Raw genomic sequence first — 7,899 nt, forward strand, 5'->3', positions numbered from 1 at the left:
CCAGAAAGCATTTGATGCCGTTGACCATCAGATCTTGCTAATTAAACTAAAAGCTCTAGGTTTTAACAGTATGGCATGTGAATGGATTCGATCATACTTGACTGAGAGGTATCAAAGAGTTGATACTAACAGCACTCTGTCTGAAGCAAAATAAATAATGTGTGGGGTGCCTCAGGGTAGTGTCCTGGGCCCATTGTTGTTTCTCTTGTATATAAATGATATGAAATCTGTTTGCAACTGTAATCTTTTTCTCTATGCGGATGATTCAGCCTTGGTATTCTCCCATAAGGACAAAGAAGTTATTGAGAACCATTTAAGTGAGGAGTTAAATAACATAAGTGAATGGCTGATTGAGAACAAATTGTCTTTGCATCTGGGGAAAATCGAATCTATTCTATTTGGTTCAAAAATAAGGTTGAGTAGGACTCCTGAACTCAAAATTTCTGTGGGTGGCATCCAGATTGAAGCTAAAAATTGTGTAAAATATTTAGGCTGTGATTTGGATAGTTCTGTGAGTGGAGAAAGTATGGGTCAAAGGGTTATTATAAAAGTGAACCAAAGAATTAAATTCCTGGGACGTAAGGCTCAGTTTCTAAGTACAGAAACGTTAAAAATGTTAGCTAATGTTTTAATTCAGCCACATTTCGATTATGCCCGTATTACATGGTACAGCAGCACCCCAAATAGGATAAAAGTTCAACTCCAAACGGCACAGAATAAATTAGTCAGGTTGATTTTAAACCTCAACAATAGGAACCATGTCGGCTCTCTCGAACTTAAGAAATTAAAATGGTTGACAGTTGAAAACAGGGTGAGACAGTTGGAACTGAGACTGACACGAAAGAATTTGTGTACAAATGAGCTTATTTTTTAATATATTTTTTTATAATAAGATTATTTTAAGCTTATTAGGAACTCTCATTGCTATTCAACTAGAGGTAGTGCCACAGACATAGTTCCTTGTAGATTTAAGAGCTGTTCGGGGCAAAACACCTTCTTGTACACTGCAGCAATGGAATGGAACAAACTCCCAGTTGAGATTAAGTTAAGCCAGTCAGATCATTGTTTTAATAGAGCATGTGGTGAATGGTTGCTAAATGCTAATTAGATTAAATTTTTTATGTGACCTTAAGGAATATTTATTACTGAAGTGTATGTATTTGTTTATTTTATTTTTATTTTTCGGATGTGATTAAATGTATAAGGTACCTTAGTCATCTGTAGCTTGCCTGACCATCTTTATCAGACTACAACGAGGACCACAATGGAAATAAGTTTTTAACTTTCTTGTGTTATCCTCGACAGTTCTGATTAATGTATAATGTCACTGTAATGACTTCATGTTATGCATTTATTTTTTACTGTCTAATAAATCAAATCAAATCAAATAAAAAAACAGGTCCTCCCTCTGTAAAGACTGCATATCTACAGTCAAACTGGGAAACACAGTTACTGCCGCTTGGGAAACCACCCCTGCTACACCAGCCTGCCTTACCATGGCTGGGAGAGCCGTACCGGGAAGTAACTGTTCCAACTCACCATGACTAGCAGGATCCTGACGGGAGAGAGCATCCGCATTCTGGTTGCTCCTTCCAGAGCGGTACTTCAGCTCAAAATCAAAGGAAGCCAATTGCGCTGCCCACCGCTGTTCCGTGGCCCCCAGTTTAGCAGTACTCAGGTGGCTAAGGGGGTTGTTATCTGTGAAGACGACACACCTCTGCCCCAATAGATATTCTCGGAACTTTTCAGTCATGGCCCACTTGAGCGCAAGAAATTCCAACTTCATAGAGCTGTAGTAAGACATGTTGCGCTCAGTGGGCCTAAGACTGCGGCTAGCGTAAGCTATAGGTCTCCCCTTCCCTCCCTGTTCCTGGGACAGAACTGCTCCCAGTCCACCATGGCTTGCATCTACCTCCAGGATAAAGGGAACGGAGAAGTCTGCATAAGCCAAAATAGGGGCAGAGGTAAGCCTATTCTTCAACTCCTAAAAGCTATCCTGACACTGCTCTGTCCACACTGCCCCAAAACAAAATTCTGCTCGAGCCCTAGGCTTACGACCTGCAAACTCAGCTACCAGTCGATGTAGAGGGGAAGCCAACTTGGCGAAACCCTCTACAAACCTCCTATAATAACTGGCAAACCCCAAGAACGAACGGAGTTCTGCTACTCCTGCTGGACGCTGCCACCGTCTTACTGCTTCTACCTTGCTGGGATCGGTCGACACCCCTTTGTCTGAGATGACATGACCCAAATTACTTACCTCTTGCTTGAAAAACGCACATTTAGTTAACTTAGCCTTAAGCCCCTCCCACTCCAAACGACTCAATTACCCACTGGCAAGGTCAATAGTGGAAAACCACCGGGCCCCCGTCAGTGAGTCCAATGTTTCCTTAATGCGTGGAAGAGGGAAAGCATCTTTTCGAGTTTTTGCGTTCAGCTGGTGGTAATCCACACACATACGCAATGTGCCATCCTTCTTTTTGACCAACACAATTGGTGAGGCGTAAGGACTACAGCTTTCTCTAACAATATCTGCTTCCAGCAACTGATTTATGTGTGTTTTTACTACATTCAGCGGTACCGTTGTCGAACTGGGACAGAGTCTGTCAAAGGGATGTTGTGAGAAAGAAGTCGAGTACATCCCAAATCGCCTTCATGTGCCGAAAACACTGTATGAAACTTTAACAATAGAGACCTTACCTGCTCCTGCTCAGTCTCTGTCAATACGGACAAATCAAGACTCTTGATTTGTTCTTGCACGGAGGGGCGAACAGTCGGAATCTGGAGATTTATTGACGCTGACACAGATTTAACCTGACACAGAGATGCCGTGAGGCAAACTCACAATAAATACACTACTCAAAGTACCCAGAATAACATTCCGGAAAATAATTACATCAGTCTTGCCTACATTAATGACAGGTACATAGATGGTGCCTCGATTCACCCTCATTAAGGCGGGTGATGCTAACAGACCTGCAGGCAACCCATTTTCTGGTGGTTCAAAAAGTTTCCCCAGCAAAGTGCCCAGAGCAAGTAGCGGCCACAAGTTTTATTGCACTACCTGGAACACGACATGCATTAGGTCCCCGCATTCGCACCCTGCCTATCAGACTACCTATAGGAACATCACTTCTCTGACGACAGTGTTGTAATGCTTGAAACACTGGCGAAGAGGCCCCTGACACAGAAGGTGCCTCAAAAAGGGCGGTATCGTGCTGCCCAAAGAGCTCCCGATAGCACCGCCACAACACATTCATTCCCAAAATACCAGGGACTTGGGCACCGGTGCCATCAGGAGGGTCCCTAACAACCAGCATGCCACACCCTGCAATTGTCTGAGCGCAGAGCTCAACGTCCGACTCAATATAGCCAACATACGGTATCAATGCCTGTTGGCCGCACGAAGCTGTAACCACTGACATGCCCGGAGACGATCCTGGCCCCAATGTGCAAACTGTTCTGAAAAACAACTTTCTGCAATGGTAGACACCATCAAGCCAGTATCGATCAAACAGGGCACCTGTACCCCTCCCATACAAACCATGAGGTGAGGACATGATGCCATTAAATGCGGCAACGGACTTATGATCTTTCCCTACTGAACTGTGACTCTGCAGTGCAGTGGGACCTAGTTTTCCGGCGGCTGGGAAAGAGGCTGTTGAGCCCTCATTGTGGAAAGGGACTCACGGCGGGCAAGAGATGAATGAGGAATAACGCGTTCTCCATCGCATTCACAGGCAATATGGCCTGGTCTTTGATATCGACGACAGATTAAACCCTCAGTACGGGAGGGCTGATGAACACGCTGAGAAAACCGCATGCCAGCGACACTATGAGTGAGCTGATCCAATTGTTTCTGCTGTAGTTTTAACATCTCCCTCAGCTCTCTCAGCTCCGACTGAGAATGCCCTTGCACCCCATACTGAATCCCATAAGCCATTGGAACTGACTGACTCCCACCTCTCACGCCCCCTGGCATTCCCTCCAGCTCCCATCTGATTGCCTCCCCACGTACTTCTAAAACATTGGAGGCGGGCTGGCGGCGAACCAATTGCTTCAGTTCCCTGCGAAGGGCGCAATCAGCAACATATTTTACAATGTGATCGCGCAATAAAATTTCAGCATTAGGAATAGCATTTGGCGATTGCTGTTTAACCCTCTCCAGGAGGGTCATCAAGGCCAGGGAAAACTCTAACAGAGATTCCCCCTCTTGCTGCCTCCTGGAGAAAAAGGCTTCCTGGAGTGCTACATACGATTGAGAGCAACCATACAACTCACGTAAAATGCATTTTTTAAAATCTGGATCACCCCGTTCCCCACTAGGACGATGTCTAATTTCTTCACGCTCTTCACCTTCCAAATGGTCAAAGAGAAAAAAGGCTTTATCAGCTTTGGACAAATAACGAGCCCGCATACATGCCTCAGCCTCCTCCACCCATTCATCAATACCAGTGCCGGATTTGCCACTAAATTTTGGACACCGTCTGTCCCTGGGCACAAAAACAAACCGGTCTGGCACAACAGAATCAGTCTCGACTGGCTGGGTAGGATCAGGCATTGCTGCAGAGCCAACAACTGGGGCAATACTAGGACCAGGTAACTCACCTGGCGCCTGCTCACGGCGCATTCGCTCATTGTCAGCTCGCAATTGCGCCACTAATTCTCGCAACTCTTGCATCTCTTCCTCCATACTGGTCATCACTACACTCACCCCAAACACAGAGCCACTGGAGAGAAATACAACCTGTCCAAAGGATCAAAAACAAACGCTGCTGTATTGCTCTGAGGGAAAAAACCAAAAGTAAGATCACAACCAATATCAAAACACAATTTTCACTCACGTCTCCCAAAAAAAAAATAAAAAATAAAAAAAATAATCCTTGCCTTACAAGGTGAATCCTGCCGACTACGCCAAAATGTGGCGGTATCACGTGAAAGGAAAGGTTAATCAGTGAATTTATCCGACTACGCCACCCTGGTGGGAAACCAGAGAATTTATTCCCATTAAAGGACACAGGTAAGTTTCACCAAATGAAGGCAAAGTAGGGGAGACGGGGGCAAGAATACAAAAGACTGGATTTTATCATAAAAACACACGCATAGATTTAAAACTCACACAAACCATTTCCACAATAAGTGAGGTAATTCCCAGGGCCAGGATTAGTGGGAACCAGGCAGGCCGGCTGCAACTCAGAATGGTTATCCAAAAACCCACCTAAATTCACACCAAAGCAACCATCACACACACCCACCAATGGGAAGTTGTATCCACACACACACACCGCACACTGTGACACACTGCAGAATGACAGCAGCTAGCCTCCCCAGTTCCACCCGATCCTCACTGGCCCTGCCTGGAGAAACATAAAATAACATTAAAGAAGAAATTCAACAAAATTATAGAAATGAAAACATGAAAATGCAAAAAAAAAGAAACTTATAAACACTTTGTAGTGACTCTGGCACTCGAGCATCCAGAGAACACCACGCACAAAACGTAAATCAAAATCAATAAATAAATACTCAAAGAAATAACCCTTGCAGCACACAATATGCTTACAAAAGAAAATGCAAGGTAAACAAATCAATACCAGAAAAAAAGTCAAATATAACCAAACAAACAAAACAAATAATTACGGTTAGAAGAAAAAAACAATCCAGAACCTCAACTGGTAGATAGTCCATGCGGAGAAAATACTCAGTCTTTACAGCTTCGTAAACTCTCAAAGTATTAAAGCACAAAAGACCGTAAAGTGCAGATCGGACCCCAAAATGCATCCCTAAGCAAAACAGCAGCTGTGTTGCCTGAAATCATCGGCCAGGATGAGGACTAAGATGTTTTAATTTCCCCTTAAGATTGTTATTGAATAAACATTAGATGCAACGCGATATGGTTACTCAAAACCGGTGTCATAGCTCAGTCTACCAGCCAGCATTCACTGCTCTCGCTGCGATTACTGCAGCCAAAATATTCCGCGAGTTACTGCACTGCCAACGCCATTTGATTGGTGAGACAACTGTACATCAACCAGCCAATAAAAGGCTTATCCTGCCACATTAATATATATATATATATATATATGTCACGGGGTGACGAAAGAGAAGCGGAACTAAGTCCCGCCGGAATTTTGTGTTCCCCTCGGGACGGTGTCGCGGTAACACCGGTCCACTTCCGGGTTGCGCCCGATGTCGCAATAACAACGCTAATGACAGATTGGCATCTGGTGTGGGGAGTTTGATGTGGCGATCTGTGAGAGGATTATGGAGGCGGAGTAACCACATAAAAAGAGAAGTGCAGAGACCATGATGGGTTGTTGATTCTTTTTGGTCGTTCGTTCTCCCGGCTATTCTTCCTGGTTGGCTTGCCCCCGTGTGTGGTTCTTCTCTTTGGATGTGTTCCCCTAGGAGAGGTGAATTCCTGGGACGTTTGGGCTGGCGTGTGGAGGTATTTGAGGACTATTGTGGGGTTTCGGCTATCTGGCTGTGTAACAGATATATCAGCGATCGAGTGGAGATATTCAGGACAGAAAGAGTGTGAGTTCTGGAAAGCAAGTGAAGACCAGGCCGCGCCATCGCTATCGGAGGGAAGTTAAGAGACCTGATCTGGGACTTCGATCAATTGTATACATCTGGACTGGGAGTGATAACGTTGTGAAGTGGACGGAGCTATCGTTGGGTGAGTGCTGGCTCTATTTGCACTAAGAGTGGGTGTGCCGTGTCTGAAGTGGTGTGTTTGCACGATAAATCGTTTGAAGTGAAGTTACAGAGTGTGGGGAAGATATATAGAGTTAATGCCGGACGCTCACCACCCCGAGAGCCCACCACCGTCACCGTAGTCCACACCCAGGCACTCAACTGAAGTATCCCCCAGCCGTAGGCCCCATTTCTTATTCAAGAACACATACATGCTGTTGATTACTTACCCCGCTGTGTAGATCGCAGGATCCTCTGGGCCGAACGCCGCATGTGATGTCCCTATGAAAGGAGGTGGACACAAGAATTATTCCTTTCCCGGTCTTAACCGAAGCATCTCCCAGCCGTAAGCCCCACTACTTATTCAAGAACACATACTTACTGTTGATTACTTACTCTGCTGTGCAGATCGCAGGATCCTCTGGGCCGAACGCCGCATGTGATGTCCCTATGAAAGGAGGTGGACACACGAATTATTCCTTTCCCGGTTTTAACCGAAGCATCTCCCAGCCGTAAGCCCCACTACTTATTCAAGAACATATACTTACTGTTGATTACTTACTCTGCTGTGCAGATCGCAGGACCCTCTGGGCCGAACGCCGCATGTGATGTCCCTGTAGAAAGAGGTGGACACACGAATTATTCCTTTCCCGGTCACAACCGCAGCATCTCCCGGCCGTAAGCCCCATTACTTATGCAAGAATACATACTTGCTGTTGATTACTTACTCTGCTGTGCAGATCGCAGGATCCTCTGGGCCGAACGCCGCATGTGATGTCCCTATGAAAAGAGGTGGACACAAGAATTATTCCTTTCCCGGTCACAACCGAAGCATCTCCCGGCCGTAAGCCCCATTACTTATGCAAGAATACATACTTGCTGTTGATTACTTACTCTGCTGTGGGCCGAACGCCGCATGTGCTGTGCAGATCGCAGGATCCTCTGGGCCGAACGCCGCATGTGATGTCCCTACGAAAAGAGGTGGACACAAGAATTATTCCTTTCCCGTTCACAACCGAAGCATCTCCCAGCCGTAAGCCCCATTACTTATGCAAGAACACATACTTGCTGTTGATTACTTACTCTGCTGTGCAGATCGCAGGATTCTCTGGGCCGAATGCTGCATGTGATGCCCCTGTAGAAAGAGGTGGACACACAAATTATTCCTTTCCCGGTCTTAACCGAAGCATCTCCCATCCGTAA

The 7,899-nt window shown here is 45.5% G+C and overlaps 1 long non-coding RNA gene across 1 annotated transcript; it reads left to right on the plus strand.

Annotated features, from left to right (window-relative positions):
• The first annotated feature begins 6,291 nt into the window (after positions 1 to 6,291).
• Positions 6,292 to 7,536, plus strand: LOC128026796 (uncharacterized). The gene is made up of 3 exons (XR_008186528.1): positions 6,292 to 6,679; positions 6,939 to 6,990; positions 7,437 to 7,536. It is a non-coding gene; the product is annotated as an uncharacterized LOC128026796 (long non-coding RNA).
• The last annotated feature ends 363 nt before the right edge of the window (positions 7,537 to 7,899 follow it).

This window comes from Carassius gibelio, chromosome A13 (genome assembly GCF_023724105.1).
Source record: "Carassius gibelio isolate Cgi1373 ecotype wild population from Czech Republic chromosome A13, carGib1.2-hapl.c, whole genome shotgun sequence".
NCBI lineage: Eukaryota > Metazoa > Chordata > Actinopteri > Cypriniformes > Cyprinidae > Carassius > Carassius gibelio.